Raw genomic sequence first — 21,588 nt, 5'->3', positions numbered from 1 at the left:
GGTTACGTTTAAGGCACACCTCCCTCCAAAGGGCTCATTTTTCCCATTCAAGAGGAGCTGCACAATTCAGTCTTAAGACCTGCAAAACCATTTTCCCCTTCATGACACTGCTAATCAAGTCACAGGAATTGTTGGAGGAGGCAAATAAAATTGCCCTCTTTAAAAAAGAAAGCATCTCCAGTAACAAAAATTTTCTCCAACTCTGATGTGATAAATTATGAATATGTACAGATCTCTTAACATGAGATTCTGATGGATAAGACAAGGTCCAGGTAGAGTAGCTACCAGATGAAATTAGAAAGCTGATCAAACAAGAAGCTGGTAAACAGAACTGAAGGACCATAGACATTTTCTGATTCTGCTCCTGAGAGAAATTGGAATTGGACTGGGGAGTGTAGGAAGTTATCACCTAGCCCTCTCCCAGAAAAATGAAATATCCTAGGAAATATTGATAAGGCAGAATATTATATTTTCCTGGATGTGAAAAAAGGGAGAAACACATTTTAAACACAAAGTAAATTCCTGTGGCTTCCAGCCCATCCCCACTTTGTCAATGGGCCATTAAGAAGACCAAGCTAGTCCACTTTACATAATAAAGAGTTCTCCTCTTCAACTCCAGAGTGATGGGATAAGGCAGGATAATATAAGCCTTTATTCAACTGACCACATGGCATCTGAACTCAATCAAACCTGGATTCAAAACAGCCTAGAGGGTTGCCCCTGCATGGGCCCATGTGAGTCTGACAACCAATCAGAATACATTTCTTACACAGGAACAGGAAACAGAGAGGTGGGACTGAACAGGTTATAAAAAGCCTAGCAAGCCCCTCCATTTTCCCTTCTCTTCCCTTCTCTTCTTCTCCACCAACATTGAAGCATGTGATCACATTTTCTGTTCAGGACTCAAGCCATGCGGTCCTGTCCACCATTAAAACCATCTTTCCAAGCAGCCTCCATTTCTCCAGTGTCTTTTTCCCCACTTGGAGCCGAACCCAGAAGGACATTTCTTCCAACAGGAGCTCCACAGTTAGGGCAGAAATAGGTCATCTAAAATCTGTGTGAATACGCCTGTATAACTCTGGACCCAGAATCCCTTTTTTGTAAACTGTTTTTCTAAAAGTGTGGTTTCTTGCTATTTTGAGTAGGAAATAAATCATACTAATGCTGTAAGTAAGTCTTAAAATAGCTTTAGCATGCCCCTTAAAAAAACATAAGAAAACAAAATGATATTTTTTCAATATTCAGCCATACCCATTTGCATGATCCAAACTTTCCATTGGACTTAATATGGCTTCCTGGGAAAAAAAAAAGTAAAAGCAGTCCCTGCCACCAAATTATTTCTCAAGGCTATATAAACAAGAAGATGACTGTGCTTTCTTGAAATGATTAAATTGGAATATTCCTATTTTGAAATAAGCAATCTCGGAAAAAGAAATTTCGGGATTTATTTATGTGGAAAAAGATAGATCCTATGCCCCGATTTTGCCCCATGCTCAGCTGAAATTGAGTAGTTTAGAAATATTTTCCTGGACCTTCTTCTGATCCAGAGTTTTGCAGTTTGCCAACTATGGTCCCAGAGGAAGCATCAGACAGGAGGTGGATGGGGCCCATGCTAGCTCACATTAAGCATATTCTATTTTTTACAGCCAAAAGGAATACTTTTATATAAAATACATTTCTAAATTGGACTTTGTCCACTGGGACATAAAATTCAATAGCCAAACACCTTCTACTGAAATTTTATGTACATTGGGAATATTGACATAGAAGCTCTGGCAGGCGTGTTTGTGCCTAATTGTGTTATCTTTTTATTTTGGCAGGTTTTTTGTTTTTAATGAAGTTCTCTGTTTTTATGTTGTTCACTGCCCAGAGTTTCTTGAAGAGATGTTTGCCACATACAGGTAGTCCTTGTCTTACAATCACATGGTACTAGAATTTTCAAGCAAGATGGTTGACAAATGAGTTGTGCCCAATTTTACAATCGTTTTTGTCTTAAATGTACGTGACTACCTCTGTGGCTGTCTGGAAGGATGAAAATGCTAATCACATGACCTCAGGATGCTGCAATAACCATAAATACATGCCAATTGCCAATTACCTGAATTTTGATCATGTGACCATGGGAATACTGCAATGATCATAAATGCAATAAATGTGACACATAAGTCACATTTTTAGTGTTATCATAATTTATAACAATTGCTAAACAAATGGTTGTAAGGTGAGGATTATCTGCTATATATTATACTAGCTGGATACCAGTACTTCACGATGAAACTATGTGATTGGGCTATGCAGGAGATGGTGGTCAGTGATTGAAACACGTAAGGGAATATTGTTCCTGCTGCTTTGAGTGCGGAAGTTCCATAGGTGGAAGGCATAGACATTTGGTGTGATACCGACCAGTGGTGGATTGCTCCCCGGTTTGGCTCCAGACAAGCTCTGGTTGAAGCACTGAATCTGTTCTCTGGTCACTGTTAGATACTTGCTCTAACTTCAGTGGTTTCCACCAAGGTCCTCTGTTCCGGTGGGAACAGAGGTTTAATCCCATTGGTCAAAGGGTCTGACAGCTCCCTATAAAAGGGCTACTGTCAGACTCAACCTTCGCTGGATTGTTCTCACTTGTTGTACTTAATAAAGAGCTGTTGTTACCGTTAAGCCTGTGTGTGCCTATCCATTACACAATCTAACACTGGCGACAAAGTTGGGATTGGAAGGCAACTAGGCGAACCGAAATAACATAGCAATCCAGCAAGTACATCCAGCCAGGAGCTCAGTGCGGCTTTCAAGCAGCCATTTTTGAGCGGCAAACTCAAAATGCCCTCTGAACACAAAATGGCCATGTACACCCCACCGACTCCATATGACCCAGTCCCCGAGCACTGGGACTTGTACATGCTATGATTTGACTGCTTGCTTGAGGCAAACAACCTCGTGAGCCTTTCTGAAGGCCGCAAGAAGAACATGTCCCTCGGATACTGTGGCCAGGAAGTGTTCGAGACGGTGAAAGACCTCTCTGAGCCAACCCCGCTACAATCAGTCGCCTGGTCCATGCTTCAGCAGACGCCAAGGACCCACTATGTGCCCAAGCCATCCAAGCACATTCGCCGACATGAGTTTAACATCAGAAACCAGAAGGAGGGCGAGTCAATTAACGAGTATGTTGCAGCGCTATGCAAGGCTGCAGCATACTGCGAATTCCGAGACCTGGACGAGCTGATCTGGACCGCATAATTTGCTGCGTGTGGGACATTAACATGCAGAGGAGGTTAGCCGCTAAATCTAACCTCACTGCAGATCGCACTGGACGAGGCCAGGGCGTCCGAATCAGCCGTCAAATCTACTGAGACTCTGCAGCGCCAAAGCACTCCATAAGACATGCGAAAGTGTACATATGTACATCGCGAGGCTGCAGGTGAGGAAGATGACAGCTGCCACATGCACAGTAGCCGTGCCCAGCCAGTGCGCAAATTCAAACTGCATCTCCCGCCTTGCGCTAGCTGCCGAGACCATGCCAGATCATTTGTTGTATTTAATAAAGAGCTGTTGTTACCGTTAAGCCTGTGTGTGCCTATCCATTACCCAATCTAACAGTCACTCTGCTTCATGACTAGAATTTGAACGTTATCTTCAACATAGTGTCATTGATTGCTTCTTAATCCCAGTAAATCTTGACTGAGGCATGAATGCATTTCATAATCTTAGACTTAAATGAACCCCTTTTCAGATGAAATCCAGTACTTGTTCTATGACAGTGATAGTTAACCTTTTTGGCATGGAGTGCTGCGTACAGGAGTACTAGAACCCAGAAGAAAGCAGCTGGCCAGTGCGCATGCGTGCAGTGCCCAACTGCTCTTCCAGGTTCTGTCGCGCACATGCATGCTGTACCAGCTGTCCGGGATGCATGCATGTGACGTAACCTAATAGAGCATCTGGCGACTGCGCATGTGCCCACAGAGAAGGCTCTACAGGCCACCTCTGGCACATGTGCCATAGGTTCACCATCCCGGCTCTATGAGATGAAATTACAGAATTGCTGGCTTCTGGCATAGCTATAGTGCTGAAATATTTCCATATCAATTTGTGACCAATTATTCCCTAATACATGGTAGTTTCCTAGTATAGGTTATGGATTTTTGAGATAATTTATTTTAGATGTATTCAAATGTTACTTCTGCATCGACTCACTTTCTCAAAATAAAATGAACTGGGTTTACTTGATGGGCTACATGAAGAGGTCTTTATGATGCATTACAAAATTAATAAGTAAAGGGCATACCTTAGTGGTGGAATAGATCCATTGCAAGCAGAGGGCACCAGATAAAATCTTTTTTTTTCTTTCTCTTGGTAAGACAGAAAATATCTTGCCTCTAATCTAGGAGAGTCACTGTTAGATAGTGCAACTCTTGAATTCAAACTCTCAATGAGCTACTAAAATAACCAGAAATTAACACTGTTCCATAGATTTAAATGCCATCTAAATTACTGAGTCCAATCCCTGCTCACAGAGAAATGCAAATCAAAGTATTGTGGACAGATGATTGTCTAGCCTCTTTTTAATAAACGGGAGCTCATCAACTCTCTGGTCAATCAATTCTACCATTGAACTGCACTTAAAAGTGCCCCTCAATGTACAATCATAATTGAATCTGGAATTTTGGTCATAAGTCATTGTGGGCATTAAGCAAGATGCTCACATGGTTGACTCAATGACCACAATCCCAGCTCTCCTAGTTGCAATTATTAAGCGACTGTATAAGTGGTTGAGCGGAAAGAGCAAAAGAGTTGTTGCCAAGATGTGGGGTGGGGATGGGGCAGGCAGGCAGCTGCCCTTCATGAGCAGAAAGGAACTGCAGCACTGGATTGGAGAAAAGAAGCTTGGATATTCATGATGCGGGGTGAAATCAACCTGACAGGCAGCCCTTCCGCTCCAAAGACACTGGTTGAAAATGTCTGTGCCAAAAGCCAAGCAGGATTTTGGCATGGGAGCTTGCAACGAGGGATTGCCCAGGTTGGCTCAAAATGCCCCTTTCTGCAAGTGCCCTGAGCCAAATTCCTGCTTGAGTTTTGGCCCATATTTTGTCAGCTAGCCTGAGAGCAACAGGGCTGCCTGGGAGGGACAGGGGAGAACTCCACATGGCATGAAATCAATCTGGTAAGCAGCCCCCCGGATGGGTGAAAAAGGTCTATTCTAAAATGGATCCTAATGGATCTTTTTCAGCCAGCCCCCAGAACCATAAGGAGTCCTGTCAGCAGCCAGCTTTCATCTTTCCCTTTCAAATGGCAATCACACAATTACAGGCCTCTTGGCAAATACTGTTAGAGTGAACAGGTTGCTAAGAGTCCAGATTGCAATTCAGGGACCGTGGGGTGGGGTCATAAGTCCCTTAATTCAGTGCTTTTGTAAATTCAAATGGTCATTAAACAAATTGTTATTAAGCAAAGACAACCTGTACTGTTTCAAAATATTCAATCAAAACCTGCATCCATGGATCTTAAATCAATTGTTCTGTATTCTCTACTCTGGATCAAGGAAAAAAGGGCCTTGAAACATTATTTCAGGTATTTGAAGACTATTATCTTATATTCCCTCAAACACCTTTCACAAGGATCTTCCTATATCCAACTCGTGCAATTTCTCTTCACATGATTTAGGTTTCTCCAAATCATCTTTGTTGCTTTTCTCAGTGTGAGAAGCCAAGCCTTGTTAGCTACTTTTGGAGGGGAAAGTCTCCAATTTTATGTCTATGGAGATTGTCAATCATTCAGGTCATGGTTGTCCCAAAGGTGCTTTTTCAAAAGGCAACTGGACTTTCTTTGTTTTTCCTTGAAGATGTTTCACTTCTCATCCAAGAAACTTCGGTCCAAACTTGGTAAATTTCATGTTATTAGAATGTCTACTGTACATAAAAATCCAGCTGCTAATCTCTTGTATGTTGTATATTTCTTACCTCTTTAGTCAAGACAGAAACCAACAGCTTATTTGGTTGGTAGTGAACGTAGAAGGATACAATGGGGAAAGAATTATAGTTGTTCTTTTTAGCAAGGAGGGCAGAAAGCAGAAAAGTAAATCCTCTATTTCAAGCACATTTTAATTCTGGAGCTAAGAAGTGATGTGAGATAAACAGTTCAGGAATGCCTGTAATCTACAAAAGAAGAAACCAGAAAGAACTTTTATCCCTCTTGAATTAAAGTGCTTTCCATTGCATTTGACCCCATACCATCTCCCTTGTCAATACCTATATTATTGCTATGGCCTCCATTCACTGCTGAGGGGTATCTTTGATCATGCAATTTGTGCCATTCGTTTACCACAACGGGATTACTGTTCTGGTTTGCTGCTCTTCCTTTGTACTACATCAAAAACATCTATGCACATATCCATAGTATCTTGTCTCTATATTTGCAATGATTTCCAGAACAATTGTAATAGTGTTGTACCATCAGAATCTCACAATACTTTAAAAGTAACAAATCTGCAATGTAAACTACTTATATTTTGTATACAGAGACAGACTTCAGAGATTAATTAGAACTGCCTTCCATTGAGAACCCGTGTACTGCATGACTCCAAAAAAGAGCCATGAAAATATTTACAGACCCTTCACATAAACTGTTTCAACTCCTACCCTCAAAACGACACTGTAGAGCAGTGGTTCCCAAACTTTTTTAGTCCACCGCCCCCTTGGTGCTACAAACTGATCCTCAGTGCCCCCCACCCAGTGGTGGAATTCAAATTTTTTTACGACCAGATCTGTGGGCGTGGCTTGATGGGCGTGGCTGGGGAGTCATGTGACTGGGTGATTTGCATGAAGGAATAAAGATAATAACAGTAAAATTCAAAACTGTAACAATTAATTGCACATTTATTCAAAATCCAATTTAAAAACCTTTGTAGTTAGTTAATTCAACAAAATTGTTGAACATGATCCAGTGTACCAGGTTTTCAAAGTCTGATAGTCATTTATCAAGAACCTTAGTAACTAGTAACTTAGTAAACTTAGCAAAATTTAGTAACTACTTCATTGTTCAGTAAATTCTTAATGTGATGGATGGGCTTGATGAAGTGATACCAGTTTCCCAATGTCTGATTTTAAGTCACTTAGCAGGAGTCTTAAATCACCACGTTCAGTAATCTGGAGTCATTTTCTTTGCTTGGAGACCACACTGAAGCCATGTTCCACCAAATATGATGTTGGAAATGCAACAAGGAGCTTCTTAATCACTGTCCATAGTGCAGGATAGCTATCAGAAATTTCTTTCTGTAACCAAAACTCTTGGTACGATTTCTTGAACTTTGGCTTCAGCTCAATGTCACCAACATTTGCTTGAATTATTTGATGAGATTATTGCATGGTACCTAGGGATTCCCAATATGGAAAGTGAGAATGGGAACATTTTAACAGATCTATATGTTCTTGGGTTATAATTTTCACTAAAGAACCATGGGGATGAAAAGGGAAATATAGACAATGGAGTCCAATCCCCTTCCTCAACAGTTTGGAAGCAAAGAATAACTCTAGCAAAATGTAGCCTTTTACCTCTTTGGGGAATCATTATTATTATTATTATTATTATTATTATTATTATTATTATTATTATTTTCCCAATACAACTCATGCAAAGGGTCATCCACAACTATATTTTCCACACATATTTGTGATTCCTTATAACTTCCTTAAGCTAAACATTTTAGTACAAATCAACGCATTGACATATATATCACTAATGCAGTTTCCTACCTCTTCCATTGACATAATTAACACCTTATGTATTGAATACAAGTATATCAAGTATAGGTTAAACATGAATTGAAAAACATCTAATTCAAATGTATAAGCTGTGAATTTATTATATAATCACAGGCAAACATTGCAGTTATGCCTAAGTCCTCTACCCACGCACATTATAAGACAGATAAAACTATCTTAGCTGGCTGTTGTAAATATTACTCTCCTAATTCAACAAGAAATGCTACTGCCTGAATCCTTAATGCAGAACACAGCTAAAAGTGATTTTAGCAATTTTCTTCCCAAGTTAATTCAAAATGCATATCCAAATGTTCCTCTTATTTTTTCCCCAAGCACTAGGGAGGATTATATTCAAAACCAGACACTTTTGCTCTGTGCGTGTGTGTGTGTGTGTGTGTGTGTGTGTGTGTGTGTGTGCGTGTTTGTTTGCTTCTGGTCTCCAGAGTCAGAAGGGCCGGTTGGGACCCCTAGAGGTCATCTAGTCCCACCCCAGACACCGCCTCCCCGCCCCACATTCCCCAGCCCCACCTCCTCTGGGAAGGCTCCGGTGGTGGGGGGAATGCAGAGCCCCTGCAGAGAGCCCCTGCTGCTCTCCCTCACCCTTCACTCTTACTCCCTCTCTCTCTTCGCAGGCCGAGCGGCCGCAGCGTTACTGGGACGGTGATCATGGATGTGTTGTCGCCCCGGGGAGGGGAGGTCTGGCCGCCAGCAAAGGGCTTCCGCCGAGGCACCCCATGCAGGCAAAATAGCAAGCGAGTGAAGAAGGATCAGGCAGGGCACCGAGGCCCCTTCGCCTCCCACTTTGTCTTGATGAGGTCGCTGCAGCTGTGGACAGATGGAGGTAGCCGGAGTGGTGGGGAAGCCCGAGGGGCGGGCGGGCGAGCAATGGAGGATCAGGCAGCTCTCTCGCTCGCTCACCCGCCCCCCGGGCTTCCCCACCACTCCGGCTACCTCCGTCCGTCCGCAGCTGCAGCAACCTCATCAAGACAAAGTGGGAGCGAAGGGAGGCGAAATGGCCTCCCTTTGATCACTCGCTCCCCCCGCCTGTCTGCACTATGCTAGCCCTGCTCCCACTGATTGGCTGGCTCACCAATCGTCCCGCCCACCTCTAAGAGCCCTATCTATAGAAAGCCAAGCAGAAAAAAAGTTAACTGGGTTTAGATAGGGCTCTTAGAGGCAGGCGGGACGATTGGTGAGCCAGCCAATCAGTGAGTGGGCAGGGCTAGCATAGTGCAGGTGGGCGGGGGAAGCGAGCGATCGAGCAGCTTCTGGATGGGCGGGGCTGAGTGAGCAAACTTGTTCTGAATAGCTCGCTAGAGGAGGCCACTTCCAGCACTCCTTTGCCGCCCCCCTTGCCTCTTACCGCCCCCCTGCCATCCCCCTGGCCTCTTACCGCCCCCCTAAGCCATCTCATCGCCCCCTAGGGGGCGGTAGCGCCCACTTTGGGAACCACTGCTGTAGAGCATTGCACATCAAGACAACTAGACACAGGAACAGTTTTTACCTGAACGCCATCATCCTGCTAAACAAATAATTTCCTCAACACTGTCAAACACTGCCGCCCCGAGTCCTTCGGGAGAGGGTTGCGGCTAATCAAATAAAAATTATTATTAAATTATTATTATTAAACTATTCACTAAGGCTGCATTACTATTACTATTAGTCTTCTCAAAATTTGTATTACCCATTTCCTTCCACTTATGATTGCATGACTATAACTTGTTGCTTGTATCCTTACAATTTTTATTGATATTGATTGTTTCATGATTGCTTATTTGTACCCTATGACTATCATTAAGTGTTGTATCTTATGATTGTTGATGAATGTATCTTGTCTTTTTATGCAGACTGAGAGCATATGCACCAAAGACAAATTCCTTGTGTGTCCATGAAACTTGGCTAATAAAGAATTCTATTCTATTCTATTCTATTACAAATTTGTAATGTAAATTTGTTATGTAAACAGTACAGGCATTTTTGCATTGGCAAGCTGATTAATTTTACATGTTATGTATTCATTCTATAGAAAATCCATGGGAGATAATACCTGAATTTTCAGTACAGAATGTATTTCACTTCTGCAGTGTTAGACTTCGTTCTTGAAGTGCCTATTATCATAGTTTGCTGTCTCAGAGGAAAAGGTGTCTTAGGAGGCTAAAATATTAAAATATCAACATTTTTGGTGTATGGTACGTATTTCTTATCAGAGATTTGTTTCCATCTCGGCTGTTGATCAAGATGGCCTGTTTATCCCTGCTCTACTATGGAATAGTAAAGTAAAATTTCAAATTTAAATTTATTATGACCAAAGATCAGCCAGAGATCACAAAATAAAATAAACCCTTAACTTAATGGACCTCGGTTTAGTGAATATCAGACCTAATATTCCAATTCTGTTTGTTCACTTTGTATTAGCCATTCATCATTTTAGAAGTATAAAATCCCATTGGAATTTAGCACAATTCCACTTTAACAAATAGCCCTTCCTTATATTATTAATCCCTTAAATCAAACATTTACTATTTATGAACTGATGATATTGTAAAATCTGCTATTTCTTGTGACAATAATATTGGCGGTGGAGGCAGAGTTGGTATCTTTCCTGCCTCAGTATTTGAGTGGTTGACCTACCTTTGCTCAAAGAAAACCAACCAGGCCAGTGACCCACTTATAACCAGCAACAGGTCAACATTGGAGATCTAGAGAAACACAGTCCCAAAACCTCAACTGATGTCAAATATTGACATATACAAATATTTTTAGTAGAGATACTTTTGTACTTTGTTTGGTACATGGAAGGACTTAGATAAATTTTGAGCAACTGTTTCAAATAACAGGTCTGTGAAATAATCACAAGAATGTTATAAAAGCTACTCTATACAACAGGGGTGTCCAAACTTGGGAACTTTAAGACTTGTGGACTTCAACTCCCAGAATTCCCCAGCCAGCCATGCTGGCTGGGGAATTCTGGGAGATGAAGTCCACAAGTCTTAAAGTTCCCAAGTTTGGACACCCCTGCTATACAATGAACAAATCTTCAAGAAAACCTCCCATTTTTGACCACAAGGTGGAGATGCAGCATATTCCGTTAAATATGAGTAAAGTCCCTGGAAAAAGCAAACATTTAATTTAAATTAGAAACAGATTGTTTCTAGATAAATTCAATAAGCAACTTTCTCATCATGACCTATTGTGCACATTGATATACTCTTATGGCTTAATTCATATTTCCCACATAATTACATTTCATGTACTGGTTATTGTTTATTTCTTTAAAATATTTCTATGTCTATAATTCTATCTATATTTTGAAATATTTTTCCCATCACACCCGCTAAAAACAACTATACATACTTTTTGTGAAAAACTACTGGTGTGTATTTGTTAATCTAATCTCATTGTTGGTTTATTCGACTGCCACTATACTAGATGTTAAAACAGTAGTGAGTCCAACATTTCAGTTTTGCTTTTAGAATAATTATGGAAAGAAAACCAATGTATTGTTTGGTGGAACAAAACCACAAACACCTTTGGGAAATTTGGCCAACATTTATGTATTATATTTTTCCTATATGAACATGTGTTTAAAAAAAATAATCCAAAAAGAATAATTTCATGATATGAAATAATATTTTAAATATTTAATACATTTATATGGCTGCCAACCTCACACACAAGTGACATGAATGAGGTGGCCTACAACAAAACTAAAGCAATAAATATTTAAAACAATTATCATTAAGACTCTAGAAAGAGTGCAGAGAAGAGCAACAAAGATGATTAGGGGACTGGAGACTAAAACATATGAAGAACGGTTGCAGGAACTGGGTATGTTTAGCTTAAGAGAAAGAAGGACTAGGGGAGAAATGATAGCAGCATTCCAATATCTCAGGGGTTGCCACAAAGAAGAGGGAGTCAAGCTATTCTCCAAGGCACCTGAGGGTAGAACAAGAAGCAATGGGTGGAAACTAATCAAGGAGAGAAGCAACTTAGAACTGAGGAGAAATTTCCTGACAGTGAGAACAATTAATCAGTGGAACAGCTTGCCTCCAGAAGTTGTGAATGCCCCAACACTGGAAGTCTTTAAGAAGATGTTGGATAGCCATCTATCTGAAACGGTATAGGGTTTCCTACCTAGGCAGGGGGTTGGACTAGAAGACCTCCAAGGTCCCTTCCAACTCTACTATTGTATTGTATTGTATTGTAATTTATTTTTTAAAATATAACAATTATAAGAACAGAGCTAAAACAAAGAATTATTGTTCTTTGTTGTAGTCAAAGATGAAGGGATGTTAATAATAATGGAGCTACATCATTAATTTCCCCATCCGCTGGGTTCCTCAGGCCTGCTGGAATAACTGGGCCTTGAGAGATTTTTGGGGAAGCTCGGAAGAGATGAAGCCATCCTCACCTCAGGGGTAAGAAGAATCCATGATGCAGGCACCACATCACAGATGGCCCACTGCTAGGACCCAGGTGCAACTCCCTAGATCAGGGGTGTATCAGGCCTGGAAGCCATATTTTTCATTGGGCCTTCAGGCTTGCCATATTTATTTCTGTGGAAAACTGGGAGAGGGATTGTATGGAATGTGGTAGATGTAGTCAAAATAATTTTCCTTTCTCAGAGAGTCAAGGACATCTTGCCCGGCACCTGGAGTGGTGTGACTGGGAGGCATCTCCAGTTGGGACTGTGCCTGATTGGACCATGGGATAGACATGTGGGTGCTGGGCAGGGACTTGAGCTTTCATTTGTGTGCGGAAAACCTGGAAACTTTCATATTCGGGTTTTCCCAGATGTGTCAATATGACATCTCTAATAAAATGGAACTTTGAGGAAACTCAAGCCTCGAGTCTTCTTTCGTTAGGGGTGTTCCTTGGAACCCTGACAGGGTGTCAAACCCGCGGCCCACGGGCCAGGTGCTTCATGCGCTGCCCCACCCACCCCTGGTTTAGCGAAAGGGAAATTGTGGTACATCATGTGACAACAATGTGACGCTGTGAGTATGACACCGTTGTCCTAGATGATACAACCAGTAGCATGCCCACATTGTTGGTTCTGGTGAAATGACCAGATGACCAGGGAAGGCAGTCCCTCAAATAACCTGGTCCTATACCATGTAGGGCTTTAAAGGTCAACACCAACACTTTAAATTGGATACAGAAAAAAACTAGTAACCAATGTAGTTCTCGCAGCAGAGGTATAACATGTGTTCTGCCAGAAACACACACAAATGCTCACACCACTGCATTTTGCATCAGATGAGTTTTCAAAAAATCCTATTAATACTTTTGAAGGGTTTTTAAAATTAAAATCTGTACCAAAATGTCAGGTAAGTTTAAGAAGAAAACAGTGAAACCAGTGGAATTCCAGGAGATTACCAGCAAATACCAATATTTTTCTTATTTAAATGAAGCATTTTAAAAATGCATTAGCATGAATGAAATACCTTACTTCAAACTGTCAAAGTAGTCCTGGCTTTTCAGACTTCCTCCAGCTGTTCTGAATGTTTTCCCTTTTGTTGCACTTCTGAAGCACACCGAACACTTCTCTGGGAAGCAGGGAAGTTGGGGCTTTACCTGCACATGAATGGAGAAACAGTTGGACTGGAAAAGGCGAGGCTACTTCATTCATGCCAATGTGTTTTTGAAACTCCTTTTAAAAACATTTTGCAAGCTCTAATATTTTTTTTTATCAATGTTCTATCAAAGTAGCAGCTGTCACTCCTCTTTTTCTGGATTTATCAAGCTCCACAAAATCTTATGAAATATAAATTCCTTATGAAGCAATAAGCTTCCTAGGAGATAGCAGGCATCAAAACATCACATAAATCCCCACTTTTTTTCCTGCTCTAGAGATCAATTATTCTGGCTGGCCTTTTCTCAAAATATTTCATGCTCTATATGAGGGCTGTCAAACTCAAGACCCGTGGGCCGGATCTGACCCACAGGGTGCTTAGATTTCAGGGCTGCCCTGGAAACAGTGAAGGACTGGCTGGTAGTCCCTCATCAGCGAAAATGAAAATCAGGAGGGCCACACTCTGTTTTCACTGGCAGAGTGCTCAGGCCACCAGAGGTGCTCCCAACCTGAGTGACATTGAGTTGCCCCCCTGCCCCCCCACCCAAGATCAAACACAAACCTGATGAGGCCCTCAATGAAATCAAGTTTGACACCCCTGCTCTATACTATGTGACCAAGCCACTGGAGTTGATAAAACCTCTCAAACGTTAAAACTTTCCATTCATTTGAAAGATATGAACATAACACAAAACATTGGTATCAAGTCTGAATGACTAAACTCCAAGCAATACTGAGAAAATACCGGTATGCTAAGCTACAATTTATCATGAATAGAGTCTGCACGGTATTTCCACCTCCACATGCAGCTACAAGTTCCAAATGATCATTTTTCATGTTCGAGTTTTACATGGAGATTTGTGTTAACATTACTTCAATGAGCCAATTCTATCCCGTTTGTATTAGCATTTTAAGTGAGCTATAGTCTTAGGTTTATCTATGCAATGTGGGAGGGACACAGGACAGGACAGGATGCTAATTTGGATTCTAATCTTGCAACGCTAAACTCTGGTTTCTGATCATATTAAAATAAAGTCATTACTTAATAGTACCTTGTAAGTGAAAATATTCTCAAACAAATTCACTTGTTCCCTAAGGTGGGAGTGGGGATCATATTTCCTTGATTCAGGGATAGATGTTTAATTTTGCTGATGGTAGACAAGATTTCTTTCTTTCTTTTTTTTAACATTTGGCATTTACTGTTTATAATTCTAATACTGTATTTTTTAAGGACTGCTGCGCAATTCATTTTCAATCAATCAACAGCAGGTTAAGGACACTGTCATAAATATATTAGATGATCAAATTCAAGGCTTTGTTGCAAAGAGCTGAAGCACCAGTTGACACAGAAAAATTGCCCACAACATTATTTAGATATCCATTCCACAAGCAGAAACTCTGATAGTATGGATAGTCTGGGAATAATTATCCATCAGTCATTTAAGGGAAAATAAGGCATGCTGTTGGGGAAAAAAAGTGAATTTACTAGTTTCCAAATCCTCTCATTCCTTGGGATGCCCATAGAAACAAATGAACACTTGGTTGGCATAAAGAATTTACTCCCATGATTGGCAATGGGAGGGAAGAAGAAAACTCTCCCTCGCTTCTTGTCTTGGCCAGCAACTCTACCCCTTTTCACAGTTGCACTTTTTGTTCCTCTCTCTAGCTGATCTTTATTTATGCTTTATTTAGGTCATTGATAAGCAACTGGTCATTTTAAACATGGCACATATAGCTCAGGCAGCATAGAATGCATAATAATATTTTGAAGACAGGATAAAACGAATTACTCTTTCTACATTAATCATCAGATATTCACTTACTCCAAAAACTTACGCTCAGGTCAGGACATACTAGGCATAACTCCAACAGCCTTCTACTTTGCTTCCAAGATGCTATGGGGCACTATTTCAGTTCCTTGGCAACAAGCTGAAGGGTTTTTTCCCCTCTTTTTTTTTAAAAAAATAACTCTGCTGCTGGTTTCAGGCAAGACAAAAGATGTTATTGTGGCCTGAGGCACGCTAAGCAACTTTGGAGCATCCTGTCCTATATCACCTCCCAAATGTCCCTTCTGCTTCCCCATCATTGTGGACCAACTAAATAGCACTCATACTGCTAAAGCACAGTGCAACCTCAAGTTCTTTTAGATTGCTGCAGCATTTGCCTTGATAATGATAAACATTTTTTTATTCTTCTTCTTTCATAAAGCTCTTTGGAGCTAAACTCAGCATGGTTGAGAAGCAATGACTTCATACTGAAAATTGCAATTGCAAATAAAAATTGGAACAGCACTTTTGAGACATTCCTCAAATTATTTTCTCATTGGTAGAAGGAAAATGGGAGGCATGCTGCATACTAATTGACTGCAATGGAGGGGAAAACAACCCCAGTCCACTTAGACTAATTTCTAAAATTACTCCAAGCATTTTCCTTTATATCTAATTATTTCCTCTGGGATAAACAAACTGAAATATCTCAATACACCTTCTGTGCGAGAATCCATACAAAAGCAGGGCATTCCATCTGTAGAGATGTTGTTAGCTTAGTATGGGTTTTTGGGTGACAAATATATTAACACAGCTATTTAACAAACTGTCAATATAGGTAGTCCTCGACTTACAAAGTTCATTTAATGACCATTCAAAGTTACAATGGTACTGAACAAAATGATTTATCACCATTTTTCACACTTGCAACCTTTATAGCATCTCCATGCTCATGTGATCAAAATTCAGATGCTTGGCAACTGGTTTATAGATCATTGGTGCGTCCCAGGATAATATGATCACCTTTTGCAATCTTTCGACAAGCAAAATTGATGGGGAAATCATCACAACAACTGTGTTGCTAACTTATCAACTGCAATGATTCACTTAACAACTGTGGCAAGACAGATTGTAAAATGGGTCAAAGCTCACTTAACAAATGTCTCACTTAACAACAGAAATGTTGGGCTCAATTGTGGTCGTAAGTTGAGGACTCCCTATATTGTAGGCAGAGCCAGGGGCCAAAGTCAAAAGAGCCTGAAATCATTGAACCACTCTAAGTGGTTCAAGTCCAGTCTCCCTTGAAGAGTTTTGTTAACTCTTACCTACGAAGCACCAATTTAGTGCTCCTACTCACTGGTATTTTAGAGTCTGAAATTTGGCAGATCTAGGCCTGAGTTGGTACAAGATGGCTTTCCGTTTTCCTTCTAAATATTTAATCATACAAACATGATTGCTTCTATCTGGGGGTCTTATGAATTGATTGAGGTAATACAGTTCGTTATTTATACATCACAATTCGTACTAAGAGCGGTGTGAGTGGGACAATGACAGTTAGACCAAATCTGAGACTATGACACATAGTAAGATGTGGAAGCATCAGCTTGCCTATCCTAACGTATGCCTCCCTTTCACTACTCTAACATTTCATCATCAAAATTGTGAAAGTAGTAGGAATTCAAATAATAAGGGGAAATGTAGCCTTTCATGATTCAGCTAGGATGATATTTTTTTATCTATGCCCGCCAACACAAGTCTATGCATCTCTCTCACTTATCTGGCTAGTGGTAACTCTGCAGAATAATGAATTGCCTATGTATGTTCACCTCTAATTGAAGCAAATATAAAGCAATTCTAGAAGAACTGAGATGGGATTTCAGAAATGCAGATTTTGCTGGCAACATTTGGGGGAAGTAACTTAGTGCTTAGGAAATATTCACACCATCAAAACAATTTTTTCATGGAATTCCTACTACCTATATCTATAGACATACGAACTGGGTTCCAAAATAGTGAATGAAAGAAAAATGCTAATAATTCCATACAAGGTGGATCGGGTTTAAAAAATAAACTGCTGGTTGAATATATAGTAATCATCTCTGATGTTGATTTTTAAACTTGAACTGCTTCAGAGGTTGTTAGATACTTGTTCTAACTTCAGTAGTTTCCACTATATCGCGAGGCTGCAGAGCCCAAAAGCTCAGAAAGTGAGGATGACAGCTGCCACATGCGCAGGAGCCGCGCCCAGCTGAAGCGCAAATTCAAACCGTGTCTCCCACCTTGCACTACCTGCGGGGGAGACCATGCCAGATTGGCTTGCCGTTTCCACGATGCAACCTGCCAGTGCTGCGTGCGAAAGGGGCACATTGCTAAGATGTGCCGGAGCGAATTCCCTGCCACTGCCTGGCAGCCTAGAAACGCACCAAACCGCCAATAGAAGCCCAACCAAGGGGCCTGGCAGAAGCCACCACGGCGCTCTGAGGGCGACAATAGAGTCAACTACCATACATCAATCGGCCAAGTCTACACCAGGCGGCCAAAAAAGCTCAGGTCACAGTCCTCATCGAGGACTTTTCATGTGAGATGGAGATTGACACTGGGTCATCGCTAACCATCATGCCGTGGTCTACACTAAAGCAATCTATCTCTAGCCTAAAGAAGCAGCATCTTCGCACCACTGACATTCACCTACGAGATTATCAGGGAAACCGGGTCCCCATCGTGGGCCAAGGCACCTTCCAGGTTCAAGCAGTTCAGCGGGAAACTCCCAGTGACAGTGGTCAGTGGCAACCTGCACAGCCTCCTAGAGCTAGATTGGTTCCAAGCCCTGGGCCTAGAGGTGACTGGTATCAACACCTTGAAAGACGACGGTGCTGAAGCCATCTTTAAGGAGTTCGAGGACGTCTTTGGCACCGGTCTGGGTAAGTAATTTCCTTTAGTTTGGATTCCAACATAGCCTCAGTAAGGCTAAAACCCAGCAGAGTACCTTTTGCTCTCCACCTCAAAATTGACAAGGAAATTGACAAGCTCGTAGGCCAGGGAATCCTAGAGCTGGTCGATCACGCATGCTGAAAGACCCCTATAATGACACCTGTCAAATCTGACGGGTCTGTCTGCATCTGCCTGGGCTACGAGTGCACAATAAATAAAGCGCTACAACAAAGCGCCTACCCTGTACCCATTGTACAGCACCTCCTTCATTCATTCATTAGGCCCCGGAAAATGTTTCGCAAAATTGGACATGGCACAGGCATACCAACAATTGCCTGTAGATGGCGCTACGGCAGAGGCCCTAACCATTGTGACACACAGGGGTACATTCAAATGTCACCGCCTACAACTTGGCGTTAGTATCACCCCTGGATTGTTCCAAAACATCATGGTATGGCTTTTGCAGGGGATTCCAGGAGTCGTCCCCTATTTTGACGACATCTTGGTATCGACTGCAAATGAGGCGCAACTTTTCAAACATGTACAAACAGTTTTGGCTCAAATTAGAGACAAAGGCCTCCGTCTCAAAAAAGAGAAATGCCAAATTAAGGGTTGAATTCTTAGGGTACCTAATCGATGGCTCTGGGATTTACCCGACCACACAAAAAATTAAAGCAATTCAGGACACCCCCACACCTCGCAATCAAACAGAGCTGCAGGCATTACTCAGGCTCCTTAATTTCTACAGCGTCTTTCTTAAAGAAAAAGCCACTGTTGCTGAGCCCTTACACCATCACCTGGCTAAGAACGCGAAGTAGTCCTGGGGCAGAACCGAGGCGGCCGCATTTGCTGCGGTAAAACGACTCCTTCCTGGCACAATACAGCCAGACCCTGCCATTGTTGCTGACCTGCAACGCTTCCCCGTTCAGCGTCGGCACCATCCTCAGCCATTGCATGCCCAACAGAACCGAAGCCCCTATTGCATTTTACTCCAGGACCTTGTCTGCCGCAGAGCAGAACTACAGCCAGCTGGACTGTGAGGCTTTGGCTGCAGTGGCCGGAGTAAAGATGTTCCATGAGTATCTATATGGCCGGGACTTCAAATTGGTTACAGACCACAAGCCGTTGTTGGGCTTACTTGCTAGGGACCGACCTACCCCAGTGTCATTATCACCCCGCATGACCAGATGGACCATCTTCCTAGCTGCCTACTCCTACCATCTCATCCACCGACCAGGCTCCACTTTGGGGCATGCTGATGCTCTAAGACGCTGCCTGCTGCCTGAACATCTCGCTGACCCCCGAGACACCAGTCATCCTCATTGACTGCCTTGAGACTGGGCCTGTCTTGTCCAGTGACGTTGCCCATCACTCTGCAAAGGACTCCACCATCAAACAAATTTTGAACTGGGTGTGGAGGGGGTGGCTCAAGGGCCTGTTAGGGCTGATTTCAAAATGTATTTTGCCAAACACGATGAGTTATCGGTTGTGAATGGCTGTTTACTGTAGGGGGACCGGGTTGTTGTTTCACCCAAACTGCGGATTGCAGTATTAGAGGCGTTACACGTAGGGCATCTGGAATTGTCAGGCTGAAGTCTCTGGCTAGGAGTTACGTGTGGTGGCCTAACATGGACAGAGAGATCGAAGAATGGGTGGCTACCTGCACACCGTGCCAGGAGTCCAGACCAGCTCCCCCAGAGGCACCTGCTAAGGAGTGGGAGCGACCTCAAGCACCATGGTCTAGGGTGCACATTGACTTTGCTGGCCCAGTTCACGGCCAGACATTTCTCATAGTTGTGGACGCCTACTCGAAATGGTTAGAGGTACCATAGAGCTTCCACCAAGTGGAGCTGCAGAGTAAACAGGTCCATCCGACCTGTCCAAGGAAACCCTTTCTACTGAACTGCGCAGGTCAGGCAGAGCTACCCAAAAGCCCACCTACCTGCGTGACTACATAACAAGTAGGATTGTTCCATCCAAGAGGGGAGGGGTGTTAGATACTTGCTCTAACTTCAGTGGTTTCTACCAAGGTCCTCTGTTCCTGCCGGAACAGAGGTTTAATCCTATTGTTCGAAGGGTTTGACAGCTCCCTATAAAAGGGCTGCTGTCAGACTCAACCTTCCCTGGATTGTTCTCACTTGTACTTAATAAAGAGCTGTTGTTACCGTTAAGCCTGTGTGTGCCTATCCATTACCCAATCTAATAGAGGTGAAGATGTCACTTGCCTGTGGAAGTTGTGGGTGCTCCAGTATCGGAGGTTTTTAGAAAGAAATTGCACAACCATTTGTCTGAAGTGGTGTAGGATTTCCTGCCTGAACAGGGGATTGGACTACAAGACCTCCAAGATCCTTTCCAGTTCTGTTATTCTGATTTGTTAGCAAGTGATTTTTAGATATTATCTGTAATGTTATTTATTCCTCATCTATAATTAGGACAGCTGAGGGCGATTTTGCTGACTTCCATGTATATTTTGAAGTCTTCACTTTTGAATCTGTACAAAAAGTGAAGTTCAAGCAAATGCCTTTTGACCTAGTTCAGTCCTGGATCCTTTTCAAAGCAGGACAATTTAAAAAACAACTATATTGCATTATTTTGTTTAGTTAAAATAATGCTTTCAAAAATCAACTTGTGAAGAACAGTTAAGAACCTTTTTACTCGGCTTAAGATGTCTTAAAATAAAATTGTTTTAAGATTTACTTGGTGAAGGCCTTCCTCCTACAATATAGATGTTGAGATTTTTGTTTATCAGAAGAGTTATTTTTTCTTTTTCTGAGCTCTGATAGACACCCTTTCAAACTTTTCTCTCTCTCTAGCAGAAATTGAGAGATCTGGGTCTGATCACCCTGCCTGAATTAGACAGAGCCTTATACTCTCCCTCTCTCCTTTCCTTCCCACCCTCTCTTCCTTAAGTTGATGAGATTTATTTCTCATCTTATGGTAACAACTTCATTCGATTATTTGTGCAGAGAGAGAATGAATCGCCAAAGCCAGTGAATTTCATGATAAAGTGGAAATCTGAATCTGGATGTTTAAATCCAAATAGATCAGCTCTTCTATATGAATGATACAGAAAATAAAGAAATATAAATGTTAATTTCAATGCACTCCTTCAGGCATCCAATCTAAACACTTTATTATTAGAATCCAAGTGATGTCCCTTCACAGTCCCTGTTTGGGATGTTCCCTGATTCCTCCAACCACACAGAGTAGGTTGGTGTTGCTGATTCCAGGATAGCTGGTTTCAGATGATCCTATCCCAAAAAACCCAGCAACAACAACCCGGATGCGTTTTAGTTTATATCTCAAACAATTTGGGATTGTTTTAGTCCAGATATGACATCAAATACAGTTCTTTGACAGGCGTAAGTGTGTAGTGTGAAGTGTATCAACAAGAAATAGGAAGGAAATCTGTAGGGATATCTGAGATGAAGCAGGGAAGCGCAGGTGAGACAGAAATGCATTGAGAGACTCCTGCAATAAATGATGAGTTCACAAGCCAATCCTTTTTTATTGACAAGATTAACTCATCTGCTAAAGCAAGTGCACAGAGTCACACCTATATTTG

Source organism: Natrix helvetica, assembly GCF_964273705.1.
Source record: "Natrix helvetica genome assembly, chromosome: 5".
NCBI lineage: Eukaryota > Metazoa > Chordata > Lepidosauria > Squamata > Natricidae > Natrix > Natrix helvetica.
This window is presented reverse-complemented; position numbering follows the sequence as displayed.